Genomic DNA, 27088 nt, shown 5'->3' on the forward strand with positions numbered 1-27088 from the left:
TTAGCATTACCCAGAACTAGATAACTATTCCAAACATTGTACTCTACATAGGAATGAAGACTGGTGCCTCTGGTTTGAGGCAAGTAGGCATTGGTTGTGTGCATTTTCTCTCCTAATACACTGACCCATATCCAACGATGCTATTAACATCAAATGATATGTACCTAAAACTCCAACAACCAGCAGAAGACTATATGAGATGTGCATTTGGGAAAATAAAAATTATAAATGGCCACTGAGATCCCAAAGCTCATTTTTGGCCTCAATACAAGTTAACAGATAATAGCGACTTAGCGGATAGTATTGAGAGGAATTACTGAGCCTATGGAAAATAGTTGATGCCAGGCAAGTTCTAGCAAACAAGAGTATGTGAGACTTGACCCTAAGGCAATGTGCTAGGCAGTGTAGAGCCAGTTATATTAAGAGCTTCATGCAGATGAGCAGATACAGGATCTTTTCATGGCTCATTCTGAAGCAAGAATTCTTAACAGGAACACGGGTGAAGTTACAACATGGAAAATGTATATCGAAAGAAGAGAGGTGCTCATTTATTCAAATTGAGGCATGATTAAAAAAAAAAAAAACAGGCATCCAAGGCACTGAGAGAAGACTCAGTAAAGCTCCCAGTGATGAAGGATAAAATTTTTACCAAGACCATGGGGGCAACAGGCAGTGCTCAATGTGCAGGTGGAGGTCTGGAGGCCACAGGTCTACACAAAAGTTATTCTCAGATACAAATAAACACGCCTTTGTTACCCAGTGTCTAGGTGATTTATGGAAAAATGGAAAAATGTGGAAGCTGTAATGTAGCAAGGCATCCGGAAGTTTAAGAACTATTTAGGAATGTGTGTGTGTGTGTGTGTGTATGCACGCGCACCCACACGCACATGGTCTAACAACAATGAAAGAAAAAAAGCCATAAACTTGAAGGAAAGCAAAGGCTAGAGAACATGAGAGAGTTTGGAGTAAATAAAGGGAAGTAGAAATGATATAACTACATTATAATCTCATAAAAATACACATTTATTTAAAAATGAGATTTCCTATTCAACTAAGTCTTATGTTTAATAAGTCTGGTATTTTCTGTCATATTATTTGGCCATTATTTTAATCAAATTACCACCCAATGGTTGATTCAAGTCAATTGCTAAGGCAAATGTCAGAAGCTCCTTTTTCAATCAGTTAAAGGGATAATCAGTTTGTAAACAAGAGCTTAATATGACTATTATCATACACAGACAAACCATGTCTCTGTAAAAACAAATAGTGTGATTTCATTAAGTTAGCTAGCCCACTAAATGCTGAAGCCTTTTAAAACGGTTCTGTCTTGTTTTATGTGCTCTTACTTATATCATAAAAATGAGGTTACGTTTTTGCTGTCTACGAATTAGTGCAATATTTTAACATTTCTGTCTCTCAAGCAGTAACATTATTAAACTGTCACTTTGCTTGTTCAATAACCTACTGGCAAATATATGTACATGGTCAGACATATCATATACACATGTGGTTTTAAAATGTCACCCCACTTACATCAATTGTGTAGAATTTACTGACTTAATTCCATTTTGAGTGGAAAGAAAAACAGGCAGTAGGCCTTTCTTACAACTTTCCACTATTCATGCAAATTTATTATATAAAAAAAATCTATCCACATCATGTCACACTGATAAACAAACAGCCCAAGGAGATATCAAGGGAACCAGATTGTCCCAGAGTATGTACATCAAAACACCAGAGAATATTTTGAAATGTAAGAAAAAACAAACTCACCTCTTCTAAATCACAGAGAATGTTTAATCACTTTTTTCTCATTCTCCTGTTTTCTAAATACTTGTATAAGCAGAAATACATATGTTAATGATTGTTCATTTCACGGAAACACACTCATACATATAAATTGTCCCACATGCTCTGTGGTTGCAGATATTTTTTAAGAAAAATGCAATCAAGTTAGCAAATGTTAAATCACCAAATGACAATGACATAATAACACTGTATAAATCTACAATTCTTTGCCAAGAAATTACTTAGTAAATAAAACTGTTCACAAAAATTGAATTCTATTCCCAGGAAATTTACATATTAATGATCATTTTTGAAATTATATCACTAAGTTTATACTTTAAGTCAATCTTTGATTCTCCTCTGCACACCTGCCCGCAAAATCAAAGGCTTTAGACAGGCAGGTAGATGATACAGCTTTCAATTTTCCTGAGACACAGTATCGGGTCTTAGTACCTCCAGTCTAAAATTAAAGCATAGAAATTGTAAAAGATCATATTCAGCAACCGTTCTTCAGAAACAAAAACTACAAATGTTAATTGTCTCTATAATTGTCAATTATAATGACTATCATGCTCAAGGCCCTTCCCAAGTTTGCCCTGCTAAAACAATGACCTGGACACTCTTGCTCCACTCAAGGGTGATCCCCCACTTCTGTGACCCACAAGTAGAACTTAATTGGGCCACAAGTGGAAAGTCACAAAGGCCACGTGTTCTTTGCTGAATGTAAGACAATCTGTATATTGCACAGATTCTAAAGCAGAATAAGATGTAATAAGTTGAACCGATTTATTTTCTGTTCTACAAATTTAACTGGCAATCACAAAAGGAGCTAGAACTGTAGTTGAAAAGATCAAGGAAAGCTAAAATAATAACCTCTATATAGTTTTTATATAAATTCATATATCTGTGATTAACACATTTACAAAACTGTGTTTCATATTATTCGAGTGAGTCTGGGTAAATTTTTGGTTATCGCTAGAGATTAGCTCAAGTCTTTGAAATCTTCTTATTAAAGATGGAGCTAGGAAATATCTCTGGTTTTCAATCTTACACAAATAGATGAAATAGATTAAGTGCCAACTATGGAACTAATAGAGCCTTTCTGAAAGCTCATGGCACTGTAGCTTGTTTCTAACATACACTACTTTACTTACTCAGTAATAAAATAATAGAGTCTGCGTTCCTATTGGGAACTCTGCATTCCTAAAATATTGAGAGAGATTAAAGGGTGGGATGATAACTAATACTATCATCAGAATGATATTGTGACCCTATCAATAGGGTACAACTATCCGGGAAGGAAATCAAGCACATTGATGTAAAAATCAATATTTGCATATTAGGAATGTCTAGCTACAGAAACATTTAGGTCTACTTTAGTTTTCTTCCTCTGTTTTGGCTTCTATTGAATGAGTCGTATGCATCTTATAAATGGGTTTTTTGAACATCCCAGCTTTCATTATCACCATAAGTTTCTTCAATTCTGATCTTCTCAGTCACTTGACCAGGAAAGAATAAAAATATCCATTGATCCAAAGAATGCCTAGTGAAATATGTTACATTTCATCAAGTACCTTGCCCATAAGACACAATAAGAATATGCCATACTGCCACACCTCTATAACCTATATCATAGTCTGGTCCATAGAAAGAACTCAATAAACATCTGATTAATGAATTAATTGATAGCTGAATATAAGAGGTAAAGATTATCAATCAACCTGTTGAAAATCACCCCATCTCCTCAAACCAGTGTCTCTATAAACACTGTTTTTAACATGCATAATTGTGTCATACTTCTAATGTAAAGAATCACCTTAATATGTTTAGGTAAACAGAAATAGAAAACACAAGTCTTGGAACAATCACTATCTGTGGACAGTGACTATTCACAATGGCTGCCTGATTTCCCCAGCAGCCAAGGCAGACTGCTTCAGTAAAGTGAGCAAAAAGGGAGCAAGGAAATCAGAGATGGAGGAAAGGAAGAACAGGTAAGCATCCTGAGTGACCTAGCCTGACCAAAGCCGCCTTCTCCATCAGTCTACTCACCCCTATCTCAAGCCTCTGAGAGTGTTTGATTGTACAGAACAAAGAAGTGCCTAATAAATCTCCCTAAGACAGACTCTCCCCCCAAGGAGCCAAAACATGGCCCGGACACCCACATTTCACCTTGCTTCCCCACAGACTCTAGCAAAGTAAGCCACAACTGCACCCTGGTATAACTGAGATATTAATGGCTAATGTTAAATTGTTTTGATTGGAAGGGACATGATCTTACTCCCTTGTCTACTTTATTAAATGATATGTTTTGCTTAAGTAGTAAATAAATAAAAGCAATTAAAGAAAAGAGGAAAGTCCTCATCTTCAGACCAAACACGACCTCGAGGTGAGACAGTTCCTCTTCTTGGGTTGATTGAGCTGAAAATACAAATATTTATAGCATCAATTTTATCCTTATATTCCTCATTCCTTAAAGTTTACTTTATTAATTCTGCTTAAGGATTATGGGTAATAAGCATAGTTAAATGAAGCCCACAAGGTATTGAATAATTCCTATGTTGAACCTGAGAAAAGAATGGAGCATCACCTTGAGTCCGTTTCTTCCACACAATTTCTGCTAGAAGATTGACAAGTCCAAAAATAGACAGCCAATTGAGCATTCACAAACTATATTGGGTCACACTCATTACAGACCTACATTCAGTCCTCAGTATCAAAGGTCTCCTGCTGATGTTTAATGTGGTAATTTGTGGCAAGTTATAAATACTTATTAGTCACTCCCTGAACTCTCAAAGCTTAGCTCAAATTCTTTAATCTTGTGATAAAATCAACACATACTACCTGCATTCAGATGGTAGATTTTAGCTATGAAAACTAACTTCCCAGCTTTCTTTTCTCTGGGGACCTACAAACCACACAACGAAAAAGACATTCTTTACAACTGCAAACGTACAATAAGGAAACCCTCTTCCATATTGACTTTTCCCTCTTTAAACTTTAAAACAAAATGGTCAAACTAATACCCCCAAACAAAAGTTGCTCCTGGGCTTAATAACTTGTGTAACAAATTATATTTTAGTGTTGTAAGGAAGTTGATAAGCTGAATTACTCCCTTAGGGAAAATCAAATTCTGTGATGGTGAGTTGTATTATCTACAGTGCTATGATAGAGGGTTGTATTATCTACAGTGCTATGATAGAAAGTTGTATAATCTATAGTGCTATGATAGAGGGTTGTATTATCTACAGTTCTATGATGTACAGTTGTATTATCCACAGTGCTATGATGGAGTGTTGTGTTATCTACAGTGCTATGATAGGGAGTTGTATTGTCTATAGTAATATAATGTACAGTTGTATTATCCACAGTGCTATGATGGAGTGTTGTGTTATCTACAGTGCTATGATAGGGAGTTGTATTATCTACAGTACTATGATAGAGGGTTGAATTATCTACAGTGCTATGATGAAGTGTTGTATTATCTACAATCCTGTGATGGAGAGTTGTATTATCTACAGTGCTATGATGTACAGTTGTATTATCCACAGTGCTATGATGGAGTGTTGTGTTATCTACAGTGCTATGATAGGGAGTTGCATTGTCTATAGTAATATGATGTACAGTTGTATTATCCACAGTGCTATGATGGAGTGTTGTGTTATCTACAGTGCTATGATAGAGGGTTGAATTATCTACAGTGCTATGATGGAGTGTTGTATTATCTACAATCCTGTGATGGAGAGTTGTATTATCTACAGTGCTATGATGGAGTGTTGTATTGTCTACAATCCTGTCATGGAGAGTTCTTATATTATCTGCAATGCTATATAGAGAGTTATATAATCTACAGTGCTATGATAGGGGGTTGTATTATTTACAAGGCTATGATAGGGAGTTGCATTATCTGCATGTACAAACTATGAGAACTTGGAAGGAACATAAGTGTACACATGTTTTCAACTAATTTGGAAACAAAGAACATATATACAGATATGTATTCAAATTATATGCTTTTCAAAAGAACATTTATATTTCTCTCATATGTCAAAATATAATGTAAATATGATCCTATAAGAGTATAACTCAAATACCACAGAGAAAAAGAGAGCTGGGTAAAATCTTTTTATGCCATTTCTAAATAATCAATCTTTCAGGGCTTGGTATGCTATTGTTTAAAGCAAGACAGTTGGCTATACATAAAACATAACAAAAATAATAACAACCTGTGTTTACTATTGTATATTTCTTTCTGGAAACATGACTTTAAGTTTATAGACCAAGGCAACTTCCCTTACCAATTGAAGGCTTTCATATGCACAGCACACCTGAGCATGACAGACTATGGTGAACTGTAACACCCAAAGGTCATTATTAAGTGAAGTCAAGAGGCAGGACGTGGTCATAACAAAAGGTCATGTAATATCTTCTTCCCAAAATCCTCTTAAATATTCCTAAAGTAACCCAAAATGCAGACTCAATGGAATTTTCTCAGGTGGTTTCCTCAAACTTAGACAAATCACAGGGTCTTGACCCCGTCCTGAAGTCATATCATTTGGAGCAAACCAGGGGCCCCTAGTTAATTAGTTGCTAAATTTGGCCTACTTGTTTAACCCCAACTTACTAAAACCATCTCATTTGGTTATAGATATGATATGGTTATGACAATTCAATATCACATGTGCTTCTGTGTGATAGACAAATGATAGAGAAAGAGATCATCATGTTCACTACTAAAAAAAAAATCTTATGGCACAGATCCCAAACCTAAAATCATGTGTGTACTCTATGAGTTTATGATATTCTTAAAATTACATGTAATATACACAATTATGGCAATTCTATGTAAGTGATAGGAGTCATGAGGAGAAGAAGCCTAGGTATGGAAACAAAGAAAATATAAATATACTTCCAGAGATATAATCATGAGTGGGTTGACTGAATATTCACAGAAATATGGTTTTAGAATATTTTTGTCTGAAGTTAGTTGAATCAAAAGATACAGAGCACTTCTTTATGGACATATATACCTGCTTGTCCATGTGTGTTTTTAATATGAAGACATGGAGATCTCAAGTCTCTAATAGTAAAGTCTCTTTTCAATTGCTGTTATTAAGACACAATGTCCAAGGCTGCTTACAAAAGGAAGAGTTTATTTAGGCTTATGTTCCAAAGAGAAGAGTCCATCACCAATGTGGAAGGAAAGCATGACTGTAGATAGGTGTGGTGGCTAGAAGCAAATGGAGAACTTACCTCTTAAATCACATGCAGGAAGCAGAGAAACTAAACTGGGGATGACACAAAGCTTAAGCAGTCAGAGCATACCCAAAGTGGTAAGGCCATGTCTCCTACATTGTCCCAAACAATACCACTAAATAGGACCCAATAATTCAAATACTTGTGACAGAGGGGCAGGGCATCTATCATTTAAACTACCACACAGTGTAGTACAACTAATGTAAGCTTATCTCTGACTAGCTTATAAATAAATGAGACTCAGTCTATGGGTTTTTTTTTGTTTGTTTGTTTGTTTGGTTTTGACTATTTCTCGGGGTTACCTCTACTCTAATCTCTTAATTGCAGGCCAGGCTACCTCTCCAATGGTGTACCCCCAGATACTTGCTGTTTCTCCTGATCATGTGTTCATGATTCCTCTTTATTTATAGTGACTTCCTTTCTTTCTTCTTTCTTCTACCTCTGTTCTCTCCTCCTCCAACTCATCTACCTCTAATCCCTCCAATAATTGACTGTAGCTAATTTTCTTTACCCAATAGTTTTTAATCAGAGAACAAGGTTTGTACAGCAAAAGCTTGTAAACATGAGAAGTCATTAGTAGGTGTAGACCTTTGAGAATAAAACTTATCATTACAATACAAAGCAATAGACAAAACCTCAACAACACAGACACGACAAACTTACTCCACCCTATGCTTTTCGTCTGTATAATATCTCATAATGTGATTGAATTCTAATTTATTCATATTTTCTGTTTCCCTAATTACAAATGCTATTACAGTGACTCAGTCAATGTGTCTCTGAACTTATGGCTTATTTTCTACAAAGTTACAAATAAGATATTACTAAGTATTTGTTTTTAATTGTTTTTATTCTGAAAGGTTTAAAAAAAGACCAAATTCAATGACTACAATGTATATTTCTCTGTATAACAATGAATCTAATATACTTTACATGTATTTAGAACAATTTATAATTTTATATAATGTATTGTTTGTACTTGTTATTATTTTGTGCACCTTGAAACATTATTTATCAATAATACTAGTTTTATGTTATGCTCATTTATTGTATATAATTTTGTTTATAATTTTAATCTTTTAGTTACTGAAGTCAAGATTTTAATTATTATATAATTTATATTATTATATAAACGAAATCAAAACTACAATATAGTTTGATAAACTAGTTCAATGTTTAAATCAATATATACCTACTTAATGACTCTTATTTAATAAACAAACTAAATTTCCTAGGCTAGCTTAACATAGCTAGGTTCACATGATATAAATATATAGACATACATATCTATATAAAATATTGAGTTATATCTCTTGATTTTATATAGAGATATTACTTTGTTTCAGTTTTATTTCTATATGACTATCCATTGCTTTCTTAAACAAAACAAATATGCTTTCACAATATGATTATTAACACATTAAGTCAATTCTATAACAATTCAAATATTTTGTTAATTCTGAATGTTCTTCCCTGTTCATGACAGTTAGTTTCAGCATTAATTTCCCAGAATTCTTTTAATTTCTTAGTCCTTGTTTCAGCATCAATGGTTTTTAAGATAAATTTTGAAACAACATATTTTGCACTTAATATTTTAGCCATTTCTACAATAAATTTGTAGAATTTATATTTTATTGAACAAATTACATACATGTTCCCGATTCTAAATTTAAAAAAATGTAGAGAGTAACGCATATATTTATGGTAAATTTTTTGTTTAAACTACCATAACTAACCTGACAGTGTGTTATGGGGACAGTATGGGAGGAGCAGAGACTGAAGGAAAGTCCATCCAGAGACTGCCCCAACTGGGGATCCAGTCCATACATATACAGCCACTAAACCCAGACAATATTGCTGATACCAAAAAGTGCATGCTGACAGGAGCCTGATACAACTGTCTCCTGAGAGGCTCTGCCATAGCATGACAAATACAGAGGTGGATTCTCGAAGCCAACCATTGAACCAAGAATGAGAACAGGATCCCCATTGGAGGAGGCAGTGAAAGGATTGAAGGAGCTGAAGGTGTTTGCAACCCCAGAAGTACAACAATACCAACCATCCAGAGCTCCCAGGGACTAAACCATCAACCAAAGAATACACATGGATAGACCCATGGCTCCATCTGCATATGTAGCAGAGGATGGCCTTGTTGGGCACCAATGGCGGGAGAAGCCCTTGATCCTGCCAAGGCTTGACCTCCCAGTGTAAGGGAATATCAGGGCGGAGAGTTGGGAGGGGTGGGTGGATGGGTGGGGGAACACCATCATAGAAGAAGGGAGAGAGGGGATTGGATAGGGTGTTTATGGATGGGGAACCCAGGAAAGGGAATTACATTTGAAATGTAAATAAAAATATGATAAAAAATGTACAGAGTAATGTGTAGATTTATGGTAAATTTTTTGTTCAAACTACCATAACTAATTCGACAGTGGGTCAAAAAAAATCACATTTCTTAATGTATGGTTTAAATATAGCTAGATATTTTGTGACTATTTGAATACTTTTGTGCTATCTTTGATATTATCACAAAAGGTTATTGTACTGCAAAGAGATCTACAAAAGAAGCATTTTATTATGTTCTTTATAATTTTCTGTGTATGAATATAATTGACTGCATATGCACAGTATGTATGCAATAACCACAATGGCCAGAATATGAAGTCAGAGCTTCTGGAGTTGGAGTTACAGTTGTTAGACCACCATTTGGGTGTTGGGAACCAAACCAGACCCTGTACAAGTTCACCAAGAACTCTTAATTACTAAGCCATTTCTCAAGATTCTTCTTTTAATTTGTGTACTTTAATGTATTATAAATAATATTAAAAGCCATAGAACTGTCTTATAATGAAATAATTATTTCTGAACACGTGTTTCCTAAGCATAATATGGTGAGATCTATTGTTTTTAATGAAAGCTTTGTTGTCTAATGTTTTCTATCAACAGTTTGCTCATGAATCAATTTGTTCTAGTCAGTTGACTCATTTGACTGTTATTAACCCTGATATTACAATTAGTGATACCAGTGTGTTAAAAAAACATTTAAAGAAATAAATGCTAACAAAGTATATTGAGGATCTAGTAATAAGGACTCTCTTCATTAATAAGGTTGCTTGTCAATGAGGTCAACGAGGCCAAAAAAATTAGAAGCTATGATTCTATAATTAGCAGCAAATAATCCAGTTAACATCAATATTTGATAACAATGTTAATCTCTTCCTGAACTAGGCTTACCCTACTCTTTAGTCAGAAATCATATGTGCCCCCTGAATGTTTCCATCAACTTATACTACTGAGGAAGTTTAGCAGCTACAAGGTCCAGAGGAAAAAAAAATCCATGAAGAGGATCAGAAAGTTTCCCTAGACTTCAAAACCTACAAGTAAAAACAAGTTTTGTTACAAACCACAATTAAGCATGTCAGGTTTCTGTCTTCTATAACACATCAACAATATTAAAAATCTTTCCATGTCTGCTATAGTTTATTATCTCCCCGAGAGTAGGTATTTAAGGGGTTTTAGTTGTTGAGAGATTGTTCCAAGGAGGACTGTGGAACTTGGGTCTCTCCCTTCTGCTCTCACTTTCTAGTCACAGAATAAATAGTTCTACAAACCCCATATTTCCACCATCCTGTGCTATCACCAACCAGAGATTAAAAGCACAGTGTTATCCAGCCATAACTGAAACCTCCAAATTTATGTGCTAAACTAGGGTAAGCCTCTTATCTTTAAGAAGTTGATTCTCAGGCACATGTTATAGGAGCAGAATAAGTAACTAATGATATCCAAGAATTGTTGTCATTTCAACATTTAATATGTGTCTTGTCACACATTATTCTCTTCACTGTTGTTGCATCTGTATGTGTGAAGCTCTACTGGTGATCTCCTGTCTTTATGCCCACCTAAGTGGGGATGTCATTTTTCTTTTCTTTTCTTTTTTCCTTTTTTTTTTTCTTTCTTAGAAAATGTTAGAGATGAGATTACTTTTTATTGATGCTGTTGTCTTAGATGTGCATCTTAGATGTGAACAATAACAGGAACTAGGTAGCTCACGTATCATATCCCCAATTACTAAGGCTCTAAATTCCTCTAAGGTCACCCTCATAGATTCCTAGGCATTTCCATTGTCCTAGGTTTCTAGCTTGTCCAGAGATGCCACCCCCTATCCAGTTGTCTCTCCCTTTTTCTCCCTCTACTTCATCCCTCCTATTCCCATCCCTACCAGTTCCTCTACCCAGTCCTATCCCTTCTTCCACCTTTGATGTCTAATCTGTTTCCCCTACTTAGTGTGATTCAAGCATCCCCTGATGGGCCTTCCTTCTTGTTTGACTTCTTTGGGTATGTGTTTTGTAGCATGGTTATTCTATACATTATGGCTAATATCCACTTATAATTGAGTGCATACCATAATTGTCTTTCAGGATCTGTGTTACTTCACTCAGGATGGTCTTTTACAGTTCCATCCATTTACTGCAAATTTCATGATATTGTTGTTTTTGATGGCTGGGTAATATGCCAGTGTGTAAATATACCACATTTCCTTAATATATTTGTTTATTGATGGATATCCAGGTAGTTTTCAGTTCGGGGCTATTATGAATAAAACTGCTACAAACAGCGTTGAGCAAGTCTTCTTGTGGCACATTGGAGCTTCTTTTGGGTATATGCCCAAGTTTATATAGATGGGTCTTGAGGTAGATTTATTCCCAATTTTCTGAAAAAGAACCAAATTGATTTCTGAAGTGGTTGTACAAATTGGCACTCCCACAGCACTGGGAGAATTTTGTCCTTGCTCTGCATGCTTGCCAGGTTGAGAAGTCACATGAATTTTTGATCTTAGCTATTCTGATAGATGTAAGATGAAATCTCAGTATCATTTTGATATTCATTTCCCTGATGACTAAAGATGTTGAACATTTTTAAGTGCTTCTTGGCCATTAGAGATTATTCTGTCCTGAGGTCTATGTTTAGATCTGTACCACATTTTTAATTGGGTTATTTGGTATGTTGATGTCTATTTTCTTGAGATATAGATATAGATATAGATATAGATATAGATATAGATATAGATATAGATATAGATATAGATATAGATATAGATATAGATATAGATATAGATATAGATATATTTCGCCCTCTGTAAGATGTGGGAATGACAAAAACATTTTCCATTCTGCAGGTTTTTGTTTTGTCCTATTGATGGTGTCCTTTGTCTTAGAGATGCTTTTCAGGTTCATGAGGTCCCCTTTATTAATTGTTGATTTTAGTGCCTGGACTGTTTATGTTCAGTATAGGACATTGCTCCCTGTGTCAATGCATTCAAAGCAATTCACTACTTTCTCTTCTATAAGATTTAATGTGTCCTGTTTTATTTTAAGGTCTTTTATTCACTTGGACTGGAGATTTATGCAGAATGATTAATATGGATCTATTTGCTTCTAGAATTCAATAAAAATGAAAGTACAATGTGACCCAAAATTATGAGATTGAAAGAAAGCCGGGCTGAGAGGAAAGTTCATAGCACTATGTGCCTTCATAAAGAAATTAGTGAGATCTCATACTAGCAAGTTAACAGCACACCTAAAATCTCTAGAACAAACAGAAGAAAAAAACTAAGAGAAATAGACAAGAGGAAATAATCAAACTGAGGAACAAAATAAATTAAATAGAAACAAAGAGAACAATACAGAGAATCAATAAAACCAAGAGCTGGTTCTTTGAGAAAATCAACATGATAGACAAACTCTTAGCCCAACTAAATAAGGCAGAGATACAATATCCAACTTATCAAAACTAGAAATTAAAAGGACATAACAACCACACCAAGGGCATCCAAAGAATCATTAGGTCTTACTTAAGTCCAAACTCCACAAAATTGGAAAAATCTAAAGGGAATGGATGATTTCCTTTATAGCTACCACTTACCAAAGCTAAATAAAGATCAGCTAAACTATGCTTAAAGTCCCATAACCCTTAAGGAAATAGAAGCAGTCATTTAAAAAAAAATCTCCCAAATATATGAAACTCAAGAAGAAGGGAGACCGGAGTATGGATGCTTCAGTCTTTCTTAGAAGGAGAAACAAAATACTCATGGGAGAAAATATGGAGAGAAAGTATGGAACTAAGACTGAATGAAAGGCCATCCAGAGACTGCCCCAACTGGGGATCCAGACCATATTCAATGACCAAACCCAGACAATATTGCAGATGCCAAGAAGTGCATACTGACAGGAGCCAGATACAGCTGTCTCTTGAGAGACTCTGTCAGACCCTGAAAAATACAGAGGCAGATGGTCACAGCCAACCACTGAACTGAGAACAGGGACCCCAATGGAGGAGTTAGAAATAAAGAGTGAAGGAGTGGAAGGGCTTTGCAATCCCATACAGAGGACAACAATATTAAACAACCAGATATCCCAGAGTTCCCAGGGACTAAACTACCAACCAAAAAGTACACAGGAACAACCCATGGCTCCAGCTGAATATGCAGCAGAGGATGGCCTTGTCAGGCATCAATGGGAAGAGAGGCCCTTGGTCCTTCGAAGGCTTGATGCACCAGTGTAGGGGAATGCCAGGGTGGGGAAGCAGGAGGGAGTGGGTGGGTGGTGTAGCAACCTCATAGAAGCAGGGGAGGGGTAATGAGATAGGAGGTTTGCAGAGGGGAAACCAGGAAGGGGGATAACATTTGAAATGTAAATAAAGAAAATATCCAGTCCTTTCTCTGATTCCTTCAACGGGGGTCCCGTTCTCAGTTCAGTGGTTTGCTCCTGGCATTAGCCTATGTATTTGCTGTACTCTGGCTGTATCTCTCTGAAAGAGCTTGAAGGGGCTTGAGACCCCATATGAACAACAATGCCAACCAACCAGAGCTTCCGGGGACTAAGCCACTACCCAAAGATTATACATGGACTGACCCTGGGCTCCAACCTAATAGATAGCAATGAATAGCCTAGTAAAACACCAATGGAAGGGGAAGCCCTTGGTCCTGCCAAGACTGAACCCCCAGTGAACGTGATTGTTGGGGGAGGTCGGTAATGGGGGGGAGGTTGGGGAGGGGAACACCCATGTAGAAGGGGAAGGGGAGAGGCTAGGGGGATGTTGGCCCAGAAACCGGGAAAGGGAACAAGCATCAAAATGTAAATAAGAAATACTCAAGTTAATAAAGATGGAGAAAAAATGCAAAAAAATCCAATAAAAGCAAAGAAAAAAGTCACATACACACACACACACACACACACACACACACACACACACACACACACAAACACGAAAAGCCTAGGGCCAGATAACTTTAGTGCTGAATTCTACCAGACCTTCACAAAAAAGCTGATACAAATACTCCTCAAATTATTCCACTAATAATAGAAACAGAAGGAACACTACCAAATTTATTTTATAAGGTCATAGTCACCCTGATACCTAAGGCACAAAAAGGCTCAACAAAGAAAGAATTTCAAACTAATTTCCCTTATTAACATTAATGCAAAAATACTCAGTAAAATACTTGCAAGTAGAAACCAAAAACACATCAAAAACATCATCAGCCATGATCAAGTAGGCTTTGTCCCAGAGATGCTGGGATGGTTCAACATACAAAAATCCATCCATCCATCTACCATATAAACAAACTGAGAGGGAACAAAAAAAAACCCAAATGATCATTTCAAAAATAATACAAATAACAGCAAATATTACAAAATACCATGGTGTAACTCTAAGCAAGCAACTGAAACACCCATAGAACAAGAACTTCAAATCTTTGAAGAAAAACATGAAAATATCAGAAGATGGAAAGATCTACCATGCTCATGGATTGGTAGGATTAACATAGTAAAATGACCATTCTACCAAAAACAGATTCCATGAAGTTCCCTTCAAATCTTCAACACAATTCTTTACAGACATTGAAGACCAATGCTCCACTTCATATAGGAAAAAAAATTATTCAGGATAGCCAAAGCAATCCTGTAAAATAAAAGAATTTCTGGAGGTATTGCCATCCCTGATTTCAAACAGTACTACAGTGCAATTAAAACAAAAACAAAAACAAAAACAAAACATGGCACTGGTATTAAAACTGACATGTAAATCAATGGAATGAAAATGAAGACCAAAAATGAGATCCACGGACCTGTGGACACTCAATTTTTAGCAAAGAAACCAAAACTTGACAGTGTAAAAAAAAATCATCTTCAAGAAATGGTAAGTCATTATCTTAATTAATGATTGTTGGGGTGGGTCCAGCCTGCTGTGGGTGAGGATCCTGGGCTCTATCAAGAATCAGGCTGAGCAAGTCATGGGGAGCAGCCCATAAGCAGCACTCCTCGATGGCCGCTGCATCAAGTCCTGCCTCCTAGTTCCTGCTAGCTTGTGTTTGAGTCCTGACTTCCATTAATGATGAATAGTGATAGGGAAGTGTGAGACAAATAAACCCTTTTCTCCCCAAGTTCTTTGGTCACAGTGTTTCATCAGTGTTGCAATAGCAACCCCAACTAAAACAAATTGTGTCCTGCAAACATCATGACCTATAAGCAAATTGGGAGGAAAGGGTTTATTCAGCTTACACATTCACCTTGCTGTTCACGACAAAGGAAGTCAGGACTGAAACTCAAGCAGGTCAGGAAGCAGGAGCTGATGCAGGGGGCATGGAGGGATGCTGCTTACTGGCTTGCTTCCCCTGGATTGCTCAGCTTGCTTTTTTTTTTATAAAACCCAAGACTATCAGCCCAGGGACAGCACCACCCACAATGGGTCCTCCTACCTCAATCCCTAATTGAGAAAATGCCTTACAGCTGCATCTCATGGAGGCATCTCCTCAACTGAGGCTCCTTTCTCTGTGATTACTTCAGCTTGTGTCAAGTTGACACACAAAACCAGCCACTACACAAGTATAATTCAGTTTTCAGACAAGACTCTGGATTTATGTTCTGTTGATAGGAAAAAAAACCCCTATCTTATCCTCTTTGTCCGGAGCAGTTCTGCCCATCTATAGGCTAACCCAGCAGTCAGATGTATCCAAATACATGAGAGCAGCAACAACAGCTTGAAATTTCTCAAATCTGCACACTCTAATGTGAACTCCAATTTCTTATACTTTGTGACACAAATTACAAATTATATGTAAAAATTATGTTTTCAGTGAGATAGAGCCCAAGAGATGATGATAGACAGACAGATAATAGATGATTGATTGATAGATAGATACATATGTGCATAGATTGATAGATAATAGATGATAGATGTAGATAGATAGATAGATAGATAGATAGATAGATAGATAGATGATATAGGTGACAGTAAATTTATAGATAGACATAAAAAGATTATAGATGATTGATGATAGATACATACATACATACATAGGTGACAGATCATAGGTATATAGATATAGATTACATACATATATACATACACAGACTGTAGATAGTTGATAGATGAATGGCAGATCTATCCACATACAATGAGTGACATATTTGACTAGTTGGTTCTGATGACAAGCTGAGATGTTCTACCAAACCTGGAGACTTATATCTTTAGCTTGTTTCAGTCTAAACCAAAATGTTTGAGAAGACAGTGGCCACTGAGAAAGGAAAACCCATCCTAAACAAAGGACAACATATCTGGACTGATGCTCATGAATAGGAATGGTGGGTATAACACAGCTACAAAAGGGAGAGAGATTGTATGTTTCTTCTGTTCTTCTTTGGATTGGACAGCAGTCTGAAGTTAGTCCACTAGACTAATACATGCCAAACTCCTGTAAAAACGTCCTCAGAAATGCCCAAGGAAATTAGCCAGCACAGTAGAAAAACACAGAAAATTACCTTGCAAATAATCAAGCACGTAGTTTTTGTACCCTCCTGCTTTCTTGCTTGTACAGTCTTCTTAATGTAATATGAGGTGAAAGCAAAGACTAGTAATAACACTCCATCTCCACAAACAAAGAGCAGAATAAACTGGTGAGGACTGTTTTAACCACAATAAAAGCAGATTTGAGATCAGACTCTAAATCCAGTTACCATATTCAAAACCCCTGCTGGGAGATAAGTTCTTAGCATATGGCTTCATCTGGATTCCCTAGACCCTAATACTTAATCTATAATGCAGAACAATAGGCAAAGCTTCACACACACCACAAAGGAGATGCTCTATCCACTGCCAAATTAAAACTTAAAGGCCTTATTGAAATGCATAGCAAAATCCTTTATCACCAGAGGGCAAAAGAAGCTTTAAATACTTCATATAAACTTACATATGTTATTAGTGCCAGGCACAGAAAGTAGTTCAAAAGCTTTCTAGATGTTTCTTTCTTATCATAGAAAAAAAAAAGTCTGCTTTTTTTTCCTTTTCTCTCTCAACAATATCAAACTATAATTATTTAAAGTCTCTTAGGTTGTAACTAGGGGTAGAGAATGGAAGTTTACATGTTTAAGTGAAATCCTTAATTCCCTCAAATTCTGCAACATTTAAAAAATATCAGTCTCTTCATCTCAGATTTTGAAATCCCCTGTAGAATCTCCTGCCTATGAATAGTGTTTTAAATCCACATATATCAGATAAGCTGCCACTAATCTCATTTTATTTGTCCAGGAGAGCTTTCCACTAATTCTACACAATGAAACATGCCCAACATGGTATCAATGGTTTCAGATTTCTGTTGAATTCCCTTTTAATCTGAAACTCACAAGATTAGATTTTAATTTCTTCAACAATAAGAAGACAAAGGGTGAAACCCAAAGCTTTCAGTACTGCAGCTTCATAGCACTTTTAACCCTTTAAGCAATAGTCCAAACTAAGCTTTTATGAGTCTCAGTTTAACTCATCTAACTTTAATGCAGAAGTGCTTTGAACTCCACACTGGAAATTTATGTCTGTTGGCCCCAGCTTCACGGTATGCAGCAGATTTTATTCTGAACCCATTAATCCCTAATGCTAGACTGAAACAAAACAAAACAAAAACAAAAACAAAAAACTAACTTGCTATCTTGCTTCATGGCTCCATTTTCTTTTCTTTTCTTTTCTTTTTTAGTTTTTTTTTTCTTTTCTTTTCTTTTTTTGACTCAAACCTCTTCCCTTTAAATGGACTCATCTAAAAATAAAGGGAAGAGAAAGGCAGTGTGAACTGAAAGGGGAGGGAAGGATAGGAGAGGAGAGTGCTGGGAAGGAAGACACAAAGCAAGAGATGGGAGATACTGTAAGAGAGGAGTGATGGGGAGTATCTTCCCTGCTCTCCCTGCTTCTATGCTTTGGTCTGGTGAGATGTAGACCTCAGTAAAAGGTCAAATCCCAGCTCTCTAGATCTCTATCTACCCTCTTTCCTTTCCCATTCTAGTTTCCCACTCTGTGGGTCCATAGGGGCCCCATGTCACAATCTAAGTCACACCTCTACATTTTCTAATATATGTTTCTCTTACTGATCTATTACATATCTGTGTATATAACAGAGAGAGAGAGAGAGAGAGAGAGAGAGAGAGAGAGAGAGAGAGCAAAAGAGAGCACATTTTTTCTCTCTTTCCTCCCAGTCTTACCCAAACTCCTCTGATAAACTCCTCCTGTGTTTTGATTCAGAAAGGACCAGGGCTCACATAGATATCAACTAAATACAGCAAATTAGTAAGACTAGGAACCTCCCCTTGCATTAAGGCTCCATAAGGCAACCCAGTATGAGGAAAGGCAGGTAAAATAGTCAAAGACAGCCCCTACTCCCACTATTAGCAGTCCCACAAGAAGAATAAATTTCACAGCTGTAGCATACGTGCAGAGGGTCTAGATCAGTCTCAAAGGGGCTCCCTAGTTGTTGGCTCAGTCCCTGTAAGCCCCTATCAGCCCAGCTTACTTGATTCTGTGGGGTTTTTTTATAGCATCCTTCATCCCCTGGCTTCCACAATCCTTCCTCCCCATCTTTAGCAGGATTCCCCAAACTGCCTACTGTTTAGCTGAGGGGACCTTGCATCTGCTTCCATGAGTTGCTGGACGAAGCCTCTCTGATGACAATTGAGCTAAGTATCAATCTATGAGTATAGCAGAATGCCATTAGGCATCATTTCTTTGATCTTTTTTTTAAAACCAGTTGCATCTAATTCTATCCTAGGTCTCTGGAATATCTAGCTTCTGGGTCCTGGCCTTTAGGCAGAACCAGTGGTGGGATGCCTCTCCAGGCCTAGGTCTCTGGCTGGACCAGACATTGGTTAAACCCTCCCACAATTTTTGCACCACTTTTACACCAGCATATCTTATAGGCAGAATAACTTATAAGTCAAAGGTTATGTGGCTGGGTATCCCAATTCCTCCACTAGAAGTCTTGCTTGGTTACAGGAGACAAGTGGAACTGAGGGGTATCAGAACAGTAAAAAGTTTAAGGACATATTTTTAATTTTTGAAGTATGCATATATCCATGAGTGATGGGTCTCTGTGTGAGTACAGATATCTACCAGTGGCAACACACCTGTGTACAGATTAGAGTATAACTCAGTTGGAAACAGTCCTGTCAGCGGGGATTTCAGGGATTCAAATGAAGTTGTAAAGTTAGGGAACTCCAGTCATCCAACATGCATACAAAGCACTGTTACTCACTGAACCATCTTGCTAGCACAGAAAGTCGTTTGCCTTTAGCTAGAGTGGTGTTCCCCTTCTTTGTTAGTGTCTTGGGGAAATGTGCACAAAGCTTTTACATCAAGAACAAGTTGTTTTTTCTTTGTTTGTTTGATTGGTTGCTGTTCCTATTTGTTTTGAGGAGAAGACAGTATACATCTGGTTCACTTAAGGCATAAATTCAATAGATTCTCCATACTTACCAAAATATTTTAGCAAAAATTTTGAGCAAACATGGCATTTCACAGATCAGATATTCACAACACACACAAAAAGAGAGCTGCCTGTGGGAAAGAGGTAAGCCAGTGGCTAAGAATACCTAACAACATTTGAGTGAGGAAAGGTACAGCTCCTGGCTGAAATTCAAGTGAACTGCTACAATAAAAAGTATGACCATAGAGTAGGAAGTTAGGAATTGATGAAATGTCCCAAATTGCCCACAGGGCAATCTGATGAAAGGAATTCCTTAACTGAGGTCTCTCTTTCCCAGTGTGTCAAATTGACCAAGAAGTTCAGTCATCAAAATAGGAACACATAATTCATAGCTGATTCTCTAGAGTTCCTGTTTAGATGTCCAGGGATTGTTTATAATCTGTAGTGTGTGCTCCTCCTTCCCCTCCCCCCACTTGTCCTGTTGACAGTGTCCCATTTAACAATTATTGATATTAGGGCTTGAGCCATTGGTGTTCTCTTAAGGAAATTGTCTCCTGTACCAATGCATTCAAGGCTATTTCCCATTTTCTATTTTATTAGATTTTAGTGTATCCAGTTTTATGTTGAGGTCCTTAATCCACTTGGAATTGAGTTTTGTACAGGGTGATAAATATGGATCTATTTGCATTCTTCTACATGCTGACATCCAGTTAGACCAGCACCACTTGTTCAAGAGGCTTTCTTTTTTCTGTTGTACGGTTTGGAATTCTTCGTCAAAAATCAAGTGTCCACAAGTGTGAGGGTTTATCTCTGGGTCCTTGATTCTATTCCATTGATCAAATTGTCTGATTCTGTACCAATACCATGCAGTTTTTAATTACTCTGTGAAGCTTTTCTTGCTTTGTAATATAGCTTGAGGTCAGGGATGGTAATTTCTCCAGAGGTTCTTTTACTGTGCAGGATTGTTTTGGTTATCTTGGGGTTTTTTGGTTTTGTTGATTCTTTCTACTTTGTTTCTCTTTGTTTCTAATTGATTACTTTCAGCCCTGAGTTTGACTGTTTTCTCCTGACTGTTCCTCTTGGGTGTGTTTGCTTCTTTTTGTCCTAAATCTTTTTAGGTGTGCTGTTAAGTTTCTAGTATGGGATCTCTCCAATTAATTTATGATGGTACTGAGTGTTATGAATTTTCCTTTTAGCACTGCTTTCATTGTGCCCTATGAGTTTGGGTATGTTGTGCCTTTATTTTCATTGAATTCTAGACAATCTTTAATTTCTTTATTTTTTTTCCTAACCAAGTGATCATGGACTAGAGAGTTGTTCCATTTCCATGAGTATGTAAGCTTTTTATTGTTTCCGTTGATGAAATTCAGCCTTAGTTCATGGTGATTTGATACAATGCAAGTGGTTATTTCAATCTTCTTGTATCTGTTGAGGCTACCTTTGTGCCCAATTATAGGGTCAACTTTGGAGAAGGTTCTGTAAAGTGCTGAGAAGAAAATATATTATTTTGATTTTGGATGAAAAGTTAGGTAGATATCTGTTAAATCCATTTGTTTTATAATATCTGTTAGTTTCATTGTTTCTCTGTTTAGTTTCTGTTTCCTTGATCTGGTGAGTGTGGGGTGTTGAAGTCCCCCATTATTATTGTGTGTTACTCAATGCATGATTGGAGCTTTAGTAAAGTTTCTTTTATGGATGTGGGTGCCCTTGCATTTGAGGCATAGATGTTCAAAACTGAGATGTCATCCTGATGAGCTTTTCCTTTAATAAGTAGGAATTGTCCTTCCCCATAACCTGTTAACTTTTTTTTGAAAGTCTATTTTATTAGTTATTAGAATGGCTACTCCAGTTTGTTTCGTAGGTCCATTTGCTTCGAACACTTTTTGTAGCCCTTTATTCTGAAGTAGTGTGTTATCTTTGTTGCATAGTGTTGTTTCTTATGTGCAGCAGGGTAGTAGATCTTATTCATATATAGTGTATCTGCTAGCCTGTGTCTTTTTATTGGTGAATTGAGCCCTTTGATGTTGAGAGATATTAATGACCAATGATTGTTAGTTCCTGTTATTTTGTTGTTGGAGCTTTCTCTCTCTCTCTCTCTCTCTCTCTCTCTCTCTCTCTCTCTCTCTCTCTCTCTCTCTCTCATTCTCTTCTTTGTTTTCCTGTAAGATGGTTACTTTCTTGTATGTCTTATATGTAGTTACCCTCCTTGTGATGGAGTTTTCCTTCTAGTAGCCTCTGTAGGACTGGATTTGTAGAAAATATTGTTTAAATTTGGTTTTGACATGGAATATCTTGATTTCTCCATCTCTAGTGACTGAGAGTTGCTGGGTATAATATTCTGGGCTGGCATCTTTGGCTTCTTAGGGTTTGCAAGACATCTATCCAGGATCTTTTGGGTTTTACAGTCTCTATTGAGAAGTCAGATATAATTCTGATAGATTTATATGTTACTTGGTCTTTTTCCCTTTAATATTCTTTCTTTTAATATTCTTTCTTTGTTCTGTACATTTAGATTATTATGTGACAGGAGGATTTTCTTTTCTGTCCAATCTATTTGGTGTTCTACAGGTGTTTGTACATTTATAGCCATTTCTTCCTTTAGGTTAGGGAAATTTTCTTCTATAATTTTGTTGAAGGTGTTTTCTGACCTTTTGAACTAGCAATCTTCAACCTCTTCTACTACTTTGATTCTTAGGTTTGGTCTTTTCATAGTGTCTCAAATTTCCTGGATGTTTTGAGTTAGGAACTTTTAACATTTGGCATTTTCTTTGATCAATGTATCCATTTCTTCTATGTTATCTTCTACACCAAGTTTCTTTCTTCCATCTCTTGTATTCTGTTGTTGATGCTTATATCTGTAGTTCCTGTTCTCTTTCCTAAGTTTTCCATCTCCAGTAATGCCTCCATTGTGTTTTCTTTATTGTTTCAATTTCCATTTAGTCCTTGGACTGTTTTGTTCCTTCACCTGTTTGACGGTATTTTCCTATATTTTTTAAGGGATTTGTTTCTTTCCTCTTTAAGGGATTGTACCTGTTTGGTTGTGTTTTCCTGTATATCTTTAAGGGAATTATTTATATCCTCTTTAAAGTCTTCTATCATCTTCATGAGTTGGGATTTATAGTCACAGTCTTGCTCTTCAGGTGTGTTAGCATATCCAGGGCTTGCTCTAGTAGGAGAACTGGGTCCTGATGCTGCCATATTGCATTGGCTTCTGTTCATTATGTTCCTGCATTTGCCTTTGCCATCTGGCTCTCTCTGCTCTTGGCTAGCCTGGGTGTCTCCGAGGTTCAAGCAGGCCTCCCAAGAGGCAGGTGGAATTGTCTGCTTCAAGTTTGAGCAGGTCTTCTGGATGACAGGCACAGCTATGGGGTGAGGCATAGTATGCTGATAAGTGGTTGCTGCAGGTGTAGAAGACACCATAGAAGAAATGAGTATCTAAATTATCTGTCATATTTTCTTTTCTACAGAACAACAGGATTAAGCTCTTTTTTTCATATATATATACATATATATTCATATGTATGCTAAATATATAAAATATAAAATTATTCATTCCAAATTGATAAAGATTAACTACAAGACAAAATTATAAAGTACAGGTTTCTGATACTGGGAATGTGAAATATTGGGGTCTTCAGAAAAAACAAAGGTCTAATTCTGTTTTTAGCACATATTTGAAAATGTAGACTTTGCTTAAGAATCAGTGGTGGTCATCTCCTTCAATATCACTTCTCAGATTTTTTTCATGCCTAAAATGTGAGATGTGATTCCGTGCAGGAACTCAGTTCTCTGAGGAAATGGGACTGACTGGTTCCCTTCTGGCTGTATTGTCTTCTCTGAATTAATGCTTTCCCTGTTTCTGTAATTTTAATTTATCCCTCCAACAAAGATATCTAAATGACATTATTCCCTTTTCACACGCCAACCAAAGCTCTTTCTTTAATCAACCAATTGGTCCACATCAAATGTTAGCCTTTAAGGGGAATGCTTCTTTTTTCTCTTATTTATCAGCTCTTGAAATAATAAGGCAGTGCCTTAAAAACCTCAACTTTGGACAAATTAGAGATGTTCAGTGGAGAAGGGGGCTATCACTACAATGCTGTAAATTTTAATATCTATTCGTGACTACAAATCCATAGATTTTTTTAAGTTAGTCCAGTCTGTTGAATTCAATCCTATTCCAATCATTATAGTCTTTATTCCATTTTTTTGTCAAGTTCTCCAATTTCTGTCTCCTCAACCCCTTCTTCAGATGGTTTCTTCAGCCTTTGATAAGACTCTTTGTAGTGTCTGGTACTTTCAAATGAAACAGGAATGTGAACCACAAACCATGAAGGAATGCTACTTCCTGTCTTGCTCCCCAGACCCACATTCAGCTACCTATTTTATATAGTCCCATCTGCCTACATTTTGCAATGACCACATTGGGTTGGACTTAACTATATCATGTAGCAATCAAGAAAATTGCCCCCACAGACATGCTCATATTACAGTTTACTGGAGTAAATTTTTCAATTGTGAATCTCTATTCGTAGGTAAGCCAAGTTGACAACAGAGATGGGCTACCACACCTCACAAAGTCCTGGTCAAGGTTCATATGTTATAGTATGTATGAAACATAGTCTAGTTGCTAGAGGTGCTCACTGTTCACAGAACATTTTTTCTGGAAATAGATGTCAACAGGAACAGAGAAAAATAAATCATAAATATAGAAATGTACTATATTTTATGATTATAACCTCTTTTAGATTATACTGAAATTACTATTTTTGCTAACATTAATATAATTATATATTTCCTCTAATAATATAAACATATTTTATATTTACTTGCTTCAAAAATACCAAAACATTTTTGTGGCTATTTCGTGACTGTACCTACAAATTTTTAGTTAATTTGTACTTATAACTACACAAAACAATTTCTTCCTTCTAAAGTCAAAACTAAAAATTAATAGATATTCAGAAAATTAATATATATTCTAGTTTTTATGTATCCCCAGCTAGACAATCACCATTGTATGAGTCTGGGTCTGTATGTGCACATATCCACTTTCTGAAATGTATAGTAAAATGACTATACAGTTCGTGATGCACATAATTTTATTCTCAATGGACCATACATCCTGTATATGGTATTGATCAGTACCTGAGATACACTTCATTCCTTTTTACCATTGCATTGTAACACCTTTCCTGCAGATAAAGGCTTGGGATGTTTTAAGTTTTCCTTTGTGACTACTATTGTTTTGTTCAGATGTAAACTTTCATGATTGGCAGCATGCTTTTAAAAACACTAAACAAAAAATGTTTAGACATAAAATCACTGGAACAAGGAGTAAATGCCTGTGTACTGTCAGCTTCTTAAAGACAAAGACAAATTGCTTTCCATTCAAGATCCTGTTGTTTTTTGTTTATTTGTTTTGTTTCGTTTTACTGAGCATAATGTCCTAACATCACTCTTTCTCACTTATTCCATGAAAGCAGATGTGTCAACTTTGTTGCCCTTGGTCAATCTGCTGAGGAAAGGTGTCACAAAGGAAGCTTGTAAGGATACACACCTTAAGGACATTTTTACATTTTATGACATGTTTTTCTGTGAAATATTTGTTTATATTTCTTAGTATTACAACTAGATATTAACATTTTTCTTCTCAAGATTCCAAAATATTAATACATATTTATCAATATTAACAAACTCTCAATATTAACATACTTCATGTGATACAAACCATAGTTTTTCCTTGTTTTCCACTTCCTTAGGTCATTCTTTTGTTTTTTCCATGTGGAGAGATTTAATGGGAGGACGAGGCAAGGGGAAGTGTCAAGAGAAAGAAGAGAAAAGAGAGGAGGAGGGCAGAAGAAGTCTGCCTTTTATTTGGAATATGACATAACTACTCCCAGGTGGAGTTACAAATTGAGCCGAACAGTCTTCTGGGAATGTAGGACCAATGCCATGGCAACAGTGACCAAACATTATCACTGTTGGAAATAAAGGCAATTCCTGATACCAATATACCTCCCTTTATGTTATCATTAAAAGAAGGAAAAAAAGGGAGGGCTTAGGTCATTCTTAAATGAAATAAGATACTATTAGGAGCATATAAGATATGGTATTATTTTATTAAGAGAGTCTTATTTATTTAAATATTTTATTTTTAAATTATTTATAGTATTTCCACAAAGCACACAGATTATGTATTTTATTTAATGTGTACAACATACCATATTATTTAATGTAGCATAGAATGTACATTCTATATCTAGAAGTTTATACACAATTCTTATTGTCCTGCTAAAGGGGACTAAAGATAGTATATATTATATACTATTTGTTCTGCTTGCTTCAAAAATTGAAAAATTCACACTCATTTTATAGTGTTTTAACAAACAGAAGTAAAAAATAAATCTTAATTTTCACATTTCCCAATCAATTATACTTCTTTCTTTCTTTTTCCCTTCCTTCCTTCCTTTCTTCCTTTTTTTCAGTTTGAAGAGCTCTATAAAGTCACTCGTGGCTTCTATAAACCAAAGTGGAAAATTACACAAGAAATTCAGAAGACCTGAGCACTTTCTTCTTGACCTTGGCCCAATGTCTGGAGAACTAAGAATGTATTCACTGTTTTCCTGGCACGTTTGGCTTATGCTGCCTTTGTGGAGAATTGTTAACACCACTACCTTTCTGTGTATCACTGAGACGAGTTCCCTTCAGCAGGAAGTTTGAAATAGATGTTAATACAAGACCCTTTTCCTCCCTACTAATCCAGTTTCATGAGGCAGAGTGAAAATGAGTAATTGTTCCAGGGACCTGAGGCTATGGTGTGTTTTCTGAAATATGAAATTAAAATATTCTCTTTTTTATTTGCAAACAAGTCAGGCCAAAAAACTCATTTCAAATGATCAGGCATACTAATCTGTATTTAGAGAATGCTAACACTGTCATTTGGAGACTTCATTTAGCATCTCTCCATGGAGACATAATAAATAGGAATTGCATCATAAGATATAATCTCTAAAGGACATTAAAGAGAACTTTCAAGTACTTTAAAATATCTGGCATGGATAAGTATGCAACTGGAGGCATCAAAACTAGACAAATATTAAGTTTCTACAGCATTTACTTATGAGGGGCATATTTCTTACCCTCAATGTAGGATCAGAACCCCATTACAGAGTCACTGACCAACAGACCAAATCTTGAACACAGAGTACCTGGCACTACACAGACACTCCGAGTGTTAAGAAGCTTGACAGCCATCTTCACTAAGAGCCACTATATGGTACTCTTTATCTCAATAACAGGAAT

The sequence above is a fragment of the Rattus rattus genome, chromosome 3 (assembly GCF_011064425.1).
Source record: "Rattus rattus isolate New Zealand chromosome 3, Rrattus_CSIRO_v1, whole genome shotgun sequence".
NCBI classification, from domain to species: Eukaryota; Metazoa; Chordata; class Mammalia; order Rodentia; family Muridae; genus Rattus; species Rattus rattus.